Source organism: Chroicocephalus ridibundus, chromosome 1 (genome assembly GCF_963924245.1).
Source record: "Chroicocephalus ridibundus chromosome 1, bChrRid1.1, whole genome shotgun sequence".
Classification (NCBI taxonomy): domain Eukaryota; kingdom Metazoa; phylum Chordata; class Aves; order Charadriiformes; family Laridae; genus Chroicocephalus; species Chroicocephalus ridibundus.
The window spans coordinates 158,911,066-158,927,687 of NC_086284.1; the positions used below are offsets into that span (position 1 = coordinate 158,911,066).

General features: G+C 41.1%; 1 long non-coding RNA gene across 1 annotated transcript in view; it reads right to left on the bottom strand.

Moving 5' to 3' along the window:
• Window positions 1-300: 300 nt before the first annotated feature.
• LOC134510271 (uncharacterized) overlaps window positions 301-16,622 on the bottom strand; it is a 29,783-nt gene continuing 13,461 nt past the window's right edge. The window contains exons 2-4 of the long non-coding RNA XR_010069548.1: window positions 1,532-1,660; window positions 759-892; window positions 301-471 (exon numbers count right to left, since the gene is read on the bottom strand). This is a non-coding gene — a long non-coding RNA (uncharacterized LOC134510271). The remainder of the gene's footprint in view (window positions 472-758; window positions 893-1,531; window positions 1,661-16,622) is intronic.

Below are 16,622 nucleotides of genomic sequence, written 5' to 3' on the forward strand. Positions count from 1 at the left end.
TCCAGGAATTATGCAGAAAGTAAGAAGCCTGTTACTGTCTCCTTAAGAAGACCTGATAAATCAATGGAAAAAATACTACAGTCCTGAAACACTCCCAGTGCACAGTAAAAATAAATTCAAGTAACAGCAAAAGATTCCATTGTAAAGATGGCTACATTACATTATGTGTTATATTATGCTATACTATATTTTGCAGCTCTACTATTATATTTTCTGTCTTAGTTGTTTTTATCTTCACCCTGCAACAGGCTGTTAGCTTTTGTTTTGCACTTACTGGTAACCGTGCAATTGGTCAAAGTCGAGGAAGTCAGATGAGCCGTGACCGTAATGCATTGCAAGAGACTTGGTTTTTTGGACTTTTCTTCTGATGCCATGGAGGCTGTATTTACCAGGATAATTTAGCAAGTATAGTTTTGTCATAATGCTTCAAAGTAACTGCAAACCTCGGACAGCTGCAGCTGTTTTCAGAGCCTGTAATGAAATGGAAGATGAGTCAGACTGACACTGTGCCAAGGGATACTGCCAGCGCAACACGGCCTCCGTGATACCTCCAGCGAGGAAAGCAATGTCAGTGAAGAGGAGGTGTCTAGAAAGGTTGAGCCAAAATATGTCTCAGTGACATATCTCAAGAAAGGAGCTACATCCCCTAGAAGGGAAGTTAGTAGATTTAAACCTGTTCATCTGGGTTTGACACTGTCAGCCTTATCAGCTGAATGGGCAGACCATGTCTGCTCCACAGTGCTCACTGGAGAACATACCTGAAGGCGTGCACCTCTGCAGGTAACAGGAACAACGAGTTTGAAGGGCCGCACTGATTCACAGATGTGTCCTCCAGTGCCTTCTTCCAGAAGCTTCAATGGGTATAAAGCCATAAAAGAAAAATGTGGGTAGACTGGGAAAATGAGACAAATGAACAGCATTAGAATGGTGGGCTGGACATATGAGGTAGCAAATTCCAAAATGAAGATTTTTTTGGATGGGGGAGGGAAGGGAGGAGGGAAAGTGTAAAAAGTGACTGTGGTAGATTCCGTCAATAACAGAACAGTATATAGGGAATTAAAGCCAGGGAAATATAAAGCCACAACCCTATAATATTTGCTATGTAAAAAATATTAGAAAACTATGAGGCTTTGGAAAATTATTGCTCAGTTCTCAGCATTATGAGCTTTTATCATAAGAAACCAGCGTGATAAGAACACAAGAACTCTCTGGATCCTGTCAGAGGCTATTTAGTCTGCAGCATTTGCCAACATGAGATCCTAGAGATAGAAGGTTAAAATCTTGTTTACGTCAATGTCTGTCTGACTGTGGGCAGTTGGATGTTCCTTTACATCTTGAAACACAATGGCTGGTATATCCTCATTTTTTTTAGCTTGTCTAACTGTGGATGAAGTTATTTAGACTTCAGAGAAATGGGCAGCTTCAGGGACAGCTGAATTTGTTCTGCCAAAACCTTTTCTTCCTGTGTAGGAATCAAGACCTGGCCACCCTTGCCTTTCTTTCTGCAAGTGCAAGGAAATGACACCCTTACCTGGAGTGTGGCAGAGTTTCTTCAGGGAATGATGGATTTTCACTTTTCCTTGAATTCCCAGGGGCCTCTTCATACATTCCCACCAGCACCTGCATTGAGGAACACTGCTAGGTTCACTGGGACAAGTACCTGGGGAGAAGCATACCTTTGTGTAAATATGTTTCTTCACCAAAACTGTATGAATGAGTATGGCTAATCTGACCTGTTGGTTGGCATTATTGTGGCTTCCACTAGAGCTATTTCAGTTATTCAGTTATTCATATCATCTTCAGACTAAATATCCCTTTGTGCTTTAACCTCACTTTATAACCCAAGAGAGGCTGAAGTTATCAATAAAATCACTCAACTCTTAGGTAATTTGCATCACTTTGAATCTTTTTACTCCTTTTCACTCCTCCTTCTTCATCATGCCGAATTGCATTTCATGTTCTCACTCTCCTAAATCCTGAAGATTCCGTAATCTAGCCTTAACTTTATTCGTTTGCATCTCTTTCATCCTTACCTATCATAACACACAAACATTGTCTTTCACAACTCTCTCTTTCTCTAAGGCCTCTTGTAGAAATGGAATTACCTCTTAGTTCTAGTTTATAACTCTTTCACCTTCTTGTTTAAATTCTTCCTTAAGTTCTTATTGTCCTGAAAACCCTAACTCCCTCTGAATTAAGACTATGAGTGTGTCAGTAGCCTTCTTACAGGTGTCTGACTATCAAGACAAAGAAAGACTGTCTTTTCCTGAGATTTACACAACTCCCAAATCAGGATACAAGTTGACCTTTGCGGTGTGCCACAGACCTGCATGATGACAGGGAGAAGGATATTAACTTTCTTATTCATTGTATAACTTGCTCAGTTCCTGAGGATGCCTTAGCCATTACAGTTGGTGCGCTTGGCAGCTTTAAGTGACCAGGAAGCCAGAGGTGGGCTTCTCTCACTCAGTTAAACGATTTTCATTATCACTGGCAGTGGGAAATGGAGATTTTTCATCCATTTTCCTCAGTTCTTTAGGTATGAGAACTACAGCAAAGACTGGCTTGCTCAGGGTGACAGTGGTAGAGGGTGGGATTAGAAATTCTGGTCTGCATATTTATTAGTAAGCAGTATAAACTCCACTGTGTGTATCTGCTCATTTTTATTAAAATAAGACTAGGATTTTAAAAACTGGGAGCCTGAACTTGGCTCAGTAGTTCAGATTACTGTGACTAACTTTGACATTGCGGCATAGATTGCAGCTCTGTGTGGCAATTTAGGGCTCCTGAAAACTAGACTGAAAATGTAATATTGGGTTTGGTACCCACCTTTAAATTCTGTCCTTTTTTTATTTTGTTTTAAACCAGGCACAAGCATATTCAGGAAATTATGTGACATTCACTAATGTGACATTTATCCCTATTCATAACGTTTAATGCCAAGGAAAAATGATAGTGCTACACAAAACCTACTGGCTGATCCTTTTGACATTGCAGAAATCTGATAGTTTGTTTTTTCCCTCTATTTTTATAGTTCTCTGCAGCTTGATCCTTGGCAAAAGCACATAACAGACAATAACTGCAGAGCACTAACAAAAGAAACAAGAGAGGCTGAGAGATTTGAGACAGGAGATAGGAATGAGCAAGAATATGAAGGAAAGACTTAATAGTCTCTCCTGGAATATACTGGAAGTCCCTGGACACCTTACCTAGGTGGCTGCTGGTGAAACTAGCAGGAGGGTTTAAGTGACCATTTGGAGGTAGTCCCAAACACCCGACAGCCTGAGAATACGCAACAGAACCTGAGAGTGTCCCTGGTCCACTCCAGTGTGCAGTTAGTGACGCCACCTGAGAGATCAGTGCTGAAGCTACCTGTAACTGCCAGAGGAGGGTGAGAAGAAACTAGCTGAAATTATAGTAACTCTTTAAACTGCTACCCCATGCCTGCAAGAAGGCAGTAGTAGAGGGAGTGCTGAGTACCATCCAGGTGACTTGGCCAAAATGCCTATAGGAATGATTTGCTGTGTGACTCACAAGGGTTACAGTGTTGGTGGATAATGGAAGAGCAACTGATGTCATCTACCTGGACTTACGGAAAGTGTTTGACGCTTTCCCACACGACATCCTGGTCTCTAAATTGGAGAGAAACATATCTGATGGATGGACCACTCACTGGATAAGGAACTGGCTGGATGGTTGCACTCAAAGAGTCAACGGCTCAATGTCCAAGTGGAAACCAGTGACAAGTGGTGTTCCTCAGGGGTCAGTATTGGGACTGGTGCTGTTCAACATCTTTGTCAGCGACATGGACAGTGGGATTGAGTGCACCTTCAGCAAGTTTGGTGATGACACCAAGCTGTGCTGGAGGGGAAGGATGCCATCCAGAGGGACCTTGACAGGCTTGAACAGTTGTGGGTGCCCCATCCCTGAAGGTGTTCAAGGCCAGGCTGGATGGGGCTTTGAGAAACCTGGTCTAGTGGGAGGTGTCCCTGCCCATGGCAGGGGGGTTGGAACAAGGTGATCTTTAAGGTCCCTTCCAACCTAAACCATTCTATGATTCTATAAGTGTTGTGACTGACAGTCTGGGACTGTGACTGTGACTGTGGTTGGTTCCTGCTGGGCAGGGCAAGAGATGCACTGCCACTGCCTGCCTGAGAAGTTTATACAAAAAAGCATTTTCAGCCATATAAATTATCATTTTACTGCAGATATATTTCAAGCCACAGAACATTTTTTGAATTTAGCACTTGAAATGAAACTTTGTCATGTTTGTTTAGGTGCCAGTAGATGGCACACAGTCTTCCTGTTTATGCGGTTAATATGCAGGGAAAAAGTCCTGCAGAAGCAATCCCAAGAGGGTTATTGAACTGGTGATAAGAAAGCAGTGACAGCATAGTGCACAAACGCTGTTCAGCCCCATTTGGGCTTCTCATATGTTTGTATTGTTATGGTTCCAGACTGCTAATACCTTAAGCCTCAGGCTCTAACTTGAGCAGGAAGGGTTTATTTTTGGAAGAAGAATTTTTCCCATAGATGAGTGCCTGCAATACCAACTTTTTTTTTTCTTTTTTTTAATAAACCATACAGTAAAACTTAGGCTAATCTGAAAAGATTTGGGACAAAACATCATTGTACCACTGAGAAAGGAATAGTCAGAAACCAGACTGTAAAGTCTGTACACTGAGATGCACTGCTCTGCCAACAGTGTGTCTAGGATGCAGCGGTGGAGAAGAGATGGAGTTGCGTGGCTCATATAAGCATTTTGGCTGACAGGCAATTCTGTGGGTGTACAGCCACGGTGAGGGTGAAAAGCCAAACTGGGCTGATCTGCTGCAGCCACTCAGGGAGAAGCTGCACAAGCCCTGGGGCTTGGTACACATGAGGTAGCAGCTCGGAGGAGGCTGTGGAAGAGGTGGGGAGCACATGAGAGGGCTCAGTTTTGAGCATCCAATGTATTGTTGTAGTTATGAGCCTAACAATCTCTCATAATCATTAATCTCTGTGAAAGACGCATTGGGTAGGGCTCTCTGGAGATTTATGCTGGAGCACTGACATGTGGGCTGGTCACTGTTGAAGTCCAAGGTATGAGACATCTTATCCTAAAATTCACTTCTGCATTGCTCTCTAAAATCCATTCGATAAGGACTTAGTTCAGATTCCTAAACATGTGTGTGTAGTGCCATTAGGGGTGCCTGAAATTACGTAATCATATGGAAGAGAGATAGATTTGACACCAGACTTACTGATGACCTACATGCTGTGCAGGGGCAACAGGAGGCCATGACGGAGACGAGAGAGCACTCTCAGATGGCTGCATGTGATCATGTTTAAGTAACTGAACTGAGCCCGATGACTAGATCTCCGCTGACTGGACAGCTGGGAAAGATGAGTTCAGATGCAGAAGCTGTCACTGCACTCACTAAAACTTAAACGCAAAGGATCTCACCCAAAAGGTCAAAACAAGTGTCTGTTCTGAACTTCATATGTATAGTCCATGGCAAAAGTGAAATATGTCCCCTTGGGATTTGTCTTCCAGGGTTCACAGATCCAGAAAACAGCATATACCTTACACTAGGAGCCAAGGGCAAAGACTGAGAGCCATATCTCTGGGGTCCTGCCCTTTGACCCAATACCTTACATGGATCTTCAAATCCCGTGACTTGTCCCCGTTTATTCCTTTATATATAAAATATTCTTTCTAGCCTACTTTCACCAGGCTGTTTGTGAAGCTTAATTAATGCAGTAAGTCGTTAACTGATTCTAAGAGTCTTTTTTAATGTTTAAACTTATCACTTCATGTAACTTTTCGAATTACAGCCTATCTTTAAAATTCATGCTGAATGTTCTCCAAAAGCTTCACATCAGAATCTTCCACATACAGGACTTTCCCCAAGAAAATCTCCTCAACACTCATTTAAAAGACATATCTAATTTCCAGCCCTGTGCTGACTCAGAGTGAATAGAGGTTACAAAGACTTGGAAATACTAGTGGAAACCAGCACTGTATTCCTTTTAAAGCCAATAGCTGTTCATAAAGGAAGCTACGGCGGTGCTACTATCGAGTTTGAGGGGAACCACAAAGTTATGAGGATTGGTCAGGCTCATAGAGCAAATGATGAAAACTAAATAACCCTCGTTTCTTAGTGAGAAGGTGAAGGTCTCCACCAAAGTGGAGATTCATGGCTAATTATTGCAGGATTTCTTTGTGCTCCCAGTGGATGATGCTGCCTTTTGACTTACGTCCCCTGCAGACCCTGTTCACTCTCCTCTGTGAATCAGTGGGACTCCCCAGTGGTTCATGGAGGGTTGAAAGGAATTTGATTTTTTTCATCCAATACAAAGGAGGAAAGATTTGGGTAAATTAAAGAAAAATCTAACTCCATGCAACAGACGTTTTTGGAATTAAGAGATCAATATGCTTCACACGTATCTCAATTATATTCCAGAATAGGAAGCGGATGTTTATAAACTGGACCTCTGACACAACGAGGGTATAATTTCCCGTTAAACTTAACACTATGTGTGTGTAGGTTGCAGCTAAGAGGGACGGTCCCACTCCCCTGCCTGCTGCTGTGCGCTCCCGTTGCCTCCTATCTAGCGATCACAGGGCTGCTAGAGAGTATTGCTTCAGCTAGCCAAGCCAGCAGAAATAAAGTACCTCCTGCTCCAAACGTGTAGGATGCACTCAGCTCGGTAAGCTGAACTGACTCATCCTGCATAGTCACTAGGTCAAATGCAAGAAAGGGAAGGAGGCGTCCTTGTTGAGGAAGGAGGAAAAGAGAAAAGAGGGGAGAATGGGCCCATCCTGCTGGCAGCAGTCTGCAGCTGCACTGGATTATGCGTATCAGGAAACTGTACCATTAATATGTCAAACAAATTAGCCCACTGTGTTATACTGTTATAACTATACTGCAGTTATGCTAAGAAGAGGTAATTTAATAGACAAAAGAGACTATCTGCCCCACAACTTGGTACCTTTTATTTCATCTATTTATATGCAGCGGTATTTTTTAGGTACTGTAAATAGTAATAATATATCATAGTATCAACTGAGATTAAGGTTCCACTGTGCAAACAGGTACTAATGCACACTCCAGAGGCTCTCTAAGGAAAAAAAGGCAGCGTGATGATAGCTACAGGGTAAAGGAATGGGTTATCATCCCCACTTTACAAAGGCAGAACTGAGGTATGCCCCAGTTAAGGAATCTGCTGATGCTGAATGATGCGTATGAACTTCTTTGGACATGTAGGAGTTGAATGTATTTCTGTTAAGTACTTGCATAGAGTGATGAGTATATAGCGCACGTGATCTTAGATGGTGGCAATCTGAATAAGAACAGCCACTTTGACAACATAACCAGGCTAATAAATGGAGTGAATTTTAAAGTTTTATTTTCAGCCCCTCCGTGGTTGGGACTTGGATGCTTTTCTTTGAATGCTGATGAATTATGACACTTGGACTTACATCATTCATTCTGAATTGTTGAAATATTTATCTACCTCTATGAAGTATTAAAGTTTGCAAGACTGCAATATTTAAAATTCTAAAGGAGACCAAGTAAAGTTTTTTAATAGAAATATATTTCTAATACTTTAGTTTGGAGACTTGTGACAATTTTAGCGTTGAAGACTGGCATTGTATAAGCACTAATTGCAAACTCTGCCTCTGTCATTGCAATAATTCTAGAACTGTCTAAGAATCTTTAATCAAGGTTACTTGGAATCCCCTGTGCTAGCATTTCCCATAATACATCCCATAATACACAAAGCTGTACATCTTTAGGTTAAAGAGGTACCTGCAGAATTTTGACAATGGAACATGCTAATTGTAATCAGTAGGGAAGCAGACTTGGAAAAAATAATTTGGGAAAATTTGTGCTGTTATTGGGATAGCTATGGATTTCAGGAATTTTGAGGGCAAAATTTCTCCAGGCATGTTTTTGAAATTTTGCAGACTTCTAATAAGACCAATCAAATGCACTGAAAATAATTTAAAATTAATCCACCAAGTTCAATGTTGAAATGCTATATTCAAATCAGAAAACACAAAAAATGCAATTCTAAGGGACAACCCGAGATTAGAGTTCTAGGTTTATAATGATGAAGGAGTGTTTTCATCATCCCAAGCCTCATTGGCCTGTGCTGGAGACACCACACCAGCGTGATACACCATAATCTGCTGGGCCAAATCATGTGCTCTTTGTAAGCTGCTGAGGTAAATTTCACATGCTTAATGGACAGATCAAATCAGGGCCAAAGAAACTTGTGTTTGTTACACTGCATCAGGCCGTCACAATTAGGCAGTTTTCAGCACGACGGAGCATGGAAACCCAGCATGGGTCTTGCTTACCTAGGCATAGCTCAAGTGAGGAGCTGCTCCCAATCTCACCTGTGGAAGTCAGAACAAAAATCTGGGCCACAATGTCTCTTTCCTCTCCTGGCTGCAGGGTCCTCTTTCAAGTTTCCTCTTAAAAACAGAGCGATATAAGCTCTGGCTCTCCTGAAGTCAGTGGCAAAATTCCCATCACTTTTCCCTTTTAGCAGCCCTCATCTTAATTTTTTTCTGACTGACCCAGCCAAGCAATTGACCGAAAGAAGCTGCTCTCCTACCTCCTCCTGCCGTTTTGCCTGCTGCCCTGACCTAGGGACTAGCTCTTGACTTTGGTGCTGAGTGCCTCAGTGTGCTGGAATTTACTGTCAGAAAGGAAACACTCTGACTGCTATAGGACACCATGGGGCATGTGTTGCTTACACAGTAATGTCACCCTTTGGGTCATTGTAAGGCAGAAGGTAAAGCTGACAAGTGGTGTTTATCTGTCAACGACATCTTGTACATGCCTTGAAGTGTCTCCAAGCCGACTGTCTTGGAAAAAAAATGCAATCTAGGCTTTAAAGTTTAATCTTCCCTCGTCTTGCTACATAGAGTAAGACCCCATTTGTGGAGGCTACCTTTATACAGAAAGTATTTCTCATCGCTTCTCAACCAAGGTCATGTCTTGTTTACATGGCAGAACAGTAGAGTGCATGACAGAGCAGGAAAGTCTCTTTTTCTGGTGGGTTTACAGTGCAAAGCTGGGATTAAACTGAGCTGGCCAGGTAAATCCAGGTGTCTTTCATCAACACCAGGAAGGTCAGCAAAGATGTCAGACAAAAAGGACTGCCTTCACAAATTAGATGGGGACTTCAAAAGTAACAGATATCCTGAGATGCAGCATTCTGCCATGCTGAGGTCCTTCTCTCTCTTGCAAAAGTAGAAGTTGTGCATTTTTCAGTTGTACTTTGTCAGTCTTCCACTTGCTAGCATGGTATAAATTGAAATAATTGATTTCTTACTTTCATTGGTAGAAAAGAAAAAATGCTCTGCGAATCACCAGTAATATCAAAAGAAACAAATTCACCAAAATCTATAACGTCATATTTTAAATAGCATACACGGCAAAGGCAGAATCTGAGCACAAGGTGATGTCACTATAATGCGATTCTGCTATAGACGTGGAGAACAGGCTTTTCAGGCCCTGTGCCTGGTGGAAGGGGACATGGGACTTGGATGGGGCTTGGGCACTGTCAAACCTCATTCCAACATCCTCCTGGAGAAGCGTGTCTATGGGTTCCTCCTGATAGGATGGAAGGCTCCGTCTGTTGCCACTTCTTATCCTTTGTCCTTGGACTCAGTAAATAATTGATTCCTAGAGGCTCCAAAGCTCTAAGTATTAAAACTGAAGAAAATGGCTTTCTGTTACATAAGACTTCAAAACTTTGGATACTTCATTAGTACAAAACTAAGATGCTGTTTATTTTTAAATGAAAATGCATAGACATGCCGGCATTTTTGGGGTTATTTCCAGGTTTTGTCCTGTGTGGACAGGGAATCCTTTCTTCCTCTCATCTAAACTGTTAGTTTCTGTCCAGCGTTCTTATTTCAATCGATCACTTTTTCTCAATATCAGTAAAACCTTTCAGTGGAAAATTTTAAAATAGTTTGGTTAAAGATTTGCCTCTGAGGCCTTCTGGGAATGTCCTGATCCTTTGGCTTGGTGACAAGATGAAGATTTTTCTCTGGTAACAAACAGTGACTTACTAGAATAGACACTGAAGTAAGTGAGAGAGTTCAGTCCTAGGAATAGCAGCAAATATGAAGTTATGGATGCAGATCTAGCAGCTGCAAGAGCAAATAAGGGCTTTGGATGTTTGACCAAGGGAATTTATTAAAAACAGACAAGAGAGAATGATTTAATTATCTGACGCCTTGGTTAGCTGCTGTTTGGAAACTGCTCCAGGAGCTGAATGGAGTTGAAATAGGAATCTCATGTTTTGGAAAGAGACCACAGAAGATTAATTGGGGAAGGCATGGAAGGGAAAGGCTCAGAGAGCTTAGCATGTTTGGCCCCTGAGGTGGCTGAGAAGAAGGCTTACAGTGGTACACAAAAGCCATACTGCGATGAGGATAAATTTTGGTCAGACGACATTCACTTTACGGAAGGGCAAAATACAAGGTCACAAGCCAACTTATGGAAGAAGTATATCAAGTTATGAGAAGAGTTTCCATCCAGAGACATGAGGCAGCCTGTGCAAACAGATGTGCTCTTAGCAATAGGGTAAGTTAATGAAAGGACGGCTGGGGATGGCACGGCCCCTAGTTCTATCTACTGAAGTACAGGAGGTGGGCTAGAAACAATGTGGAGCTCAGCTCTTTCCACCTCACAATTTCTGCAAAGGTTCTGGCTCGGTCATAGGGCAAGTAGGCTGGCAGCTGAGTCAGAAGGTGGTTTGTGGCCTTTCACATGCTCAGGAGTTGTGTGTTCAGCACAGAGAAGCTAAATGCTTCCTCTTCTGGCTCAGTGCCTTCACACAACGACTTGCAATCAAATCAGCTGAGTGATACAGGGAAGAAGAGCAGGACTGCAGGAAAAAAGTAGTTACAAATCTGAACTTCATAGAATGAATAGATAAATGCTTTTATTAACATACGGGTTATTAACGTACAGGTTGGCTAAATGGATAATTGTAAGTATGTTTAGACATACCTGTGATCCAAGAAGCATAAACTTAGAGATGACCAAAATGGAAAAAAAAAAACTGAAAAGGTCAGGAATTTCTGTGCTTTCAGTTTTTTCCTTTTATTTTAACCAGTCTTAAAGAAATTTGGGCAATTGTTGGCCAAAATCAACACCTCTGCTGTATGCAGTAATAAGGCAAGTTTGATGACTACCATGCCCTTCTGCAAATGTGGAAAAGGAGTACAAGAAGGCAAGCTCCGAATGACATCTACCCAATAGCACCAAAGTACTAATAACTGTTACGACCCAAGCAAGATGGGGTCAACGTTGTGACAACATTCGTGCAGGAAGAAAAATGAACTAAAATGCCTAGGTTGTCTTAGACTGGAGTATGAAATATCTGCAGGTGCTTGAGGCACGGACTCAGCTGGGAATTGGACTGAAACAAATAAAATATGGCTTCCTTCCTTAGGAAATAAACTGCTTTCCCTGTGACTGCTACTGCTAAGGGACACTGAGACATCACAGCCTAAATCTACCTGAGTGGCATCTTTTATAATACAATTAAAAATTACATTACAGAAAAGTTGCAACACAGGAATTTTTTATGAGAGTAAAAGAGGACTTAATGTGAAATGCAATGAATTATGCAAGTACAATGTCAGGGCAGGAAAGAGTCAAAGGATAAGCAAATTTTCAGATGATCGCTACTCCCTAGTTTCCATGTATTTTATGCAGTTGAAGACCCTTTTGCTTGCACTCTCAGCTGGTCTTTACAAAACAGAGCTCTCAAGAAAAACACATTTATCGACACACTACAAAGGCAACTATAGTGTTCCGTGACCTTTTTCTACACATAGCCTATCTTCCCTTCCTGCCTAGCAGAGGTTATAGAGCCAATTTAGTTTTCTAGCAATGTCTATACCCATAAATAAAGCAGGGCTAGGGCATGGGTTCAAGTGTTGTCCTGTGATTATTCACACTGACGGATAGTTAGCACGCTCCCTGGTACCATCTTGGCTCAAGCCAACTAACGCTCTCCCACCTTTGCCTAAGCATAGCTCAGGCACATGCCAGGAGCCATTCCCTGTGGATATTTTCGCTGCAGTCTCACTGCTTTGGGGTAGAGAGTGAGTTTTGCTGTGTGGATGAAAACGGCACACTTTCACTTGGCCTCTGGGGCAACAAGTGGTCTCAGTATAGATTAATTTAGTACTATAAAGTAGTCTATGAGTTAGAATTCCTGAATATTCTTCTTCCTCTTCCTGGAAAGGAAGTCCTTTAAGCCTTTAAGGATAAGCATTGGCCTCCAGTCCTTCCTTACCATGGGATTTCAATGGAAGTCCTCTCTAACTCATCCAGTGCTTTAATTTTATTTTTTTATTTAATCCTGTTTGTATTGATCTTCAGAGATGCAGTTCTCAGCACCTTTTGGCACACGACGGGTGAAGTGCAAAGCAAACTTTCTTTATATCTTACAACAGCCCACTCAGCAGACACCATGCCAGAAAGAGTCAGCAATCGCTCCTCATTCACCTCCGGTTCCACCCAACACAGCGTTTGGTGCCTGGATGTCAGTAGTAGAAAGGGGAACGAGAAAACATGATCTCTGCGACGTTATTATCTGTTCATGCACCGATTCCCCACTGCCACCACAATCACACACATAGGTACAAAATCCCCGGTTACCTACTCAGGGTAGCGTTCTCTTTGCTTTCGAAGGACAGGAATTATTTCAGTGATATAAGGAGGTTTACCTAGATAGTGATATAAAACAAAGGAGGAAAATAGCTTTAATATTCCTTGTTTAGGTTTCTGTAGGCAGGGGTCTTGCCTTTCTCTGTATTTTATAGGCACATGAATCAGTCAAATAACAAAACACTACAACGAGTAGAGCAGAAAAAGCCACGTCTGGTCTCTCAAAAAAAGGAATGAAGTGCCCATCCCTTATAAGAGTATATAAAACAACTAAATAGCCAGAAAACAACAGATTGTAGAGGAAACAATCATGCATTTGCTAAAGGATAAATAGGCACATGACCACTCTTCCATCTCTATCTCATATTCAAAGACATAAAATATGTTTTCCGTAACATTTGGGTGTATTTAGACACTGAGCACTCTGTCTAATAGCATAGTTCTTATTGATAAGTGATAATGATATGAACATGTGTTTTAATAGCACGAAACCCTTGAGGGCCACTTCATCTATTGCACTAATCACTACAGTTTTGTCTCAAAATCCTAAATGGGCATAAGAAAATAAATCCTAGTACCTCCTGATTAACTTGACCTGCATTTCTGTTGCCTACGTATTCATAGTTTAAGTAGGAGTTTAAGAGGAGGGCAGCCCAGTGGCTTAGTTTAGTGTCTTGGTGCATGTGCTACAGATAGGATTTCCATTCCTTCTGTCTGATTTCCTGGCTTGGCAAAGGCAAGGAGTGTTGCATCTCCTGGATGAGTGGAAAAGAGAGTATCTCGTCTCTCAGCAGTGACCTCTCCAGTTAATGAGGTAGCAGTGCTGAAAGCGACATTAAAGTCTCTACCGATGACAAAACGAGGGTGGCTATGGGGAAAGGACCCAAGAAAGTATAGCAAATGTAAACAGGAGGGAGATATGGAGGGTCTTCACTGCTCCAAACAGGAACACAATAATCCTTTTTTCATCGTTAATATTGCAAAGTACTCCGCTTCTCACTCCATCTTTGCTTATCACTTTCTCTTAGAGGAAGGAAATGAAGTTTCACTGAGGCATATTGGCTATACTTGTCCCTTTTATGCTGTGGAGAAGGGCGTAAGTGTATACGGGTAGTTCCTATAAGTTCTGCAGGCAGGAGGGGCTCCTTAACAGCATGGCAGTCACTTTTTCAACTTCTATCTGCGTGTGTATGCGTGTCTGCATGTTACAGAGGGAGACACAGAGAGCGAGCGGTGCGGCTGAATTTAGAAAGTTATAGATGTTCTCATCAGCCCCATGCAATGCAGCAGAGATTCCTTCCAAAAGCCAAGGGAGCAGAGGCTGCAGACAACAGATGTGAGAGGGGTTCCCATAACTGTCAATTTTCAAAGTGTTTGCATTGAAAAGAGAGGAGGTGCTATTTTGATTGATATTTCAGTTGCAGTATATAAAGCAGAGGAATTCTTCTTACCCTCTGCTTGTCATACTGATCTGCATACTCCCTCAGCTGGACTTGGGGCTACTACTTACTGCATCTGAAAGACTGACACTCACTGGGAATAAAGAATTCTTGAAACAATGCCGGAACCCACCAAGAAAGATGGTAAGCATAACAAATATTACCTGAACGTTGCTTAATTACAGGAATTATGGGTATGCACACACAAAAAGCACCTTTTAGACCATCTTGCTTATTTCAGCAACAAATAACATCTAAGAGTGTTAACCATGCAACATCATTATATCATTACAGATCACTGATCCTTTTAAACTAGGAAATTACTTTCAGTGAGAGGTACAGCACAAAACTGTTTTGGTGTCCAACTATTTTAGACAATAAACAGTGGCTTTGCAGAGATACTGAGAAACTACTTGGTTGGGCAAATGCTGTAGTTACTTTTTAAAGACTGCAGGCTTTTTGTAATGCAATTAGTGGTTTTTCTATAGCTAAGATATCTAGACTCTGGAAAGCAGGGAATAAGCACTTCTTATGGTTTAAAAAGTCAGCATGTTGATATGTTTTTCATAAGTTTTATAAGTTATGTAATAGAAAGGATGTGTTCATGAAACAGTTTTATGGTTGTGATGAAAATACATTCTGTATGTCTAATGCATAAGCGAAGAAGATTTTCTGTACAGGTGAAACTGTAACGATGCATTTTGCCACACTACGGAAGTCATTATTTTATGTTTCGGGAGAGTAAAAGGCAGTAATACTGGCCCATTTTTTGTGGTATTATTAAGTTCATAGCAAAGAAACTGAGTATGTAGTCGGCTAGCAAGGTACAGAATTGGCTATTGGAGGTTGCCCAAACAGGCATAAGATTTTCAGGGTCTATTTATTCATAACTTTTTACAAGGTAGCACTTATTTTTTCTATTTTGAAAATTTAAGGTAAATAAGCTTCTTATATTTGCATTACTTCTTTTATTTTTCTTTCAAATTTAGACCTTTTCTTAAGAATTTTTGATTATTATTGTTTAGCATTGACAATATACATAGCTTTTGCAAAGCCATAAATGTGCAACCTGTACTTTCTTTGCAAGTGCAAGGTATACAGGCAGGTTTCTAATGCATTCCCAAATGCAAAACTGAGGTTAATCTTAAAGATGACCTCATGGTAAGTATAGAGTCATTAAACAGCATTTACTTCCCATTGATTCTGAAAGATCTGGTAGGCCCATGTGTGTAGCTTGAACGAGTACATTTGATTTAACACTGACCTATAGATAGGATTTGCTTTATTTTAAAAGTCTTCAGGAAATATTTTCTGGTTTTTGTATAAGGGAAGAGTAGAGCAACTATCAGGGGCCCTAGGCAGTTTCAGCACCTTGTTGGGTTGGGGGTACATGAAAACTAAACTTTTTGCACGACTGAGTCTTAAACAAGCAGTGTTGACAGACCAATGTGATCATTTTACTTACTGGCCCTCCTTAGTGCTCGAGGACAATGATGGATGAAGTATCCTTCTGAAAATAGCTACACCAAGTGCACGTATTAATACGAGAGCCTAATCCTCTATATCAAACCTAGAGCCAAGCCCCTTCTAGAGTGTCTTATTTGTAATTCAAATGATTTACACTTGTATTAAGTGTCCTCTTTATTTGATCTGTTATTTGACTGGATATTACACAGTTTAATCAGAATGCATTCTGTGGCTGCCAACTAAAAAAAAATAACCTAAAATATTTCTGCACTTTCAAAAGATATGTGCTTTGGAGAAAATTTGTTGAGAGGCTAGTGTTTCTAAAGGTTATTATTCTCTTTAAGACCAGATTGTTTCAAAGATGTTCTTACAATGCAGTGATTACAAATGCAGCTCTGTGGTTGTATTACAAAATAAGTTTAGCAACTCTGAACAACATTACATTGACAGTGGAATAAATGTGACTTTTGATGTGACTTTTGATTCAGGGACATAAAAAATATTGAAGCCTTCTGTCCTGACAGACCCGGAGTTCACAAGTAGTAATGAGCTCTGGAAAAGTGATACATACAGGTTGTATGCTGGTTGTAACCCAGCTTATTTGCAGCCGGTAGATACGGGTGATAACAGGTTTACCTTATTGTTCTTAAGAAATTAGCTGCTTCCTAAGATTTTTCATTGATCAAGAACTCACCTGAGCTGTGGCGGTACCTGTATAGTAAGTATAAGTACTTTCGATGTTAGTGGCAGGAGTATTTGGTACCAATAATAGCACAATACCACTGCTTCAACTGGTACTAGCTCTACCACTAAGAATTCAGAACCTCATGTGTCTGTCAAATGCCTGTTCTCAAGGTAGTTTTCAAGGCATGAAGGATTGAAGGTAATTAATTAATGAAGGTGAACCTTGGACAGGCTACATTCTGTAAGGTACCACTGGAAGGGCTCTCTGAGAAACTTTTGGGGAACTTCTTGGCCAACTACAATAGAAAGCAGAGAAAAAAGGAGGCTTAAGGCTTCT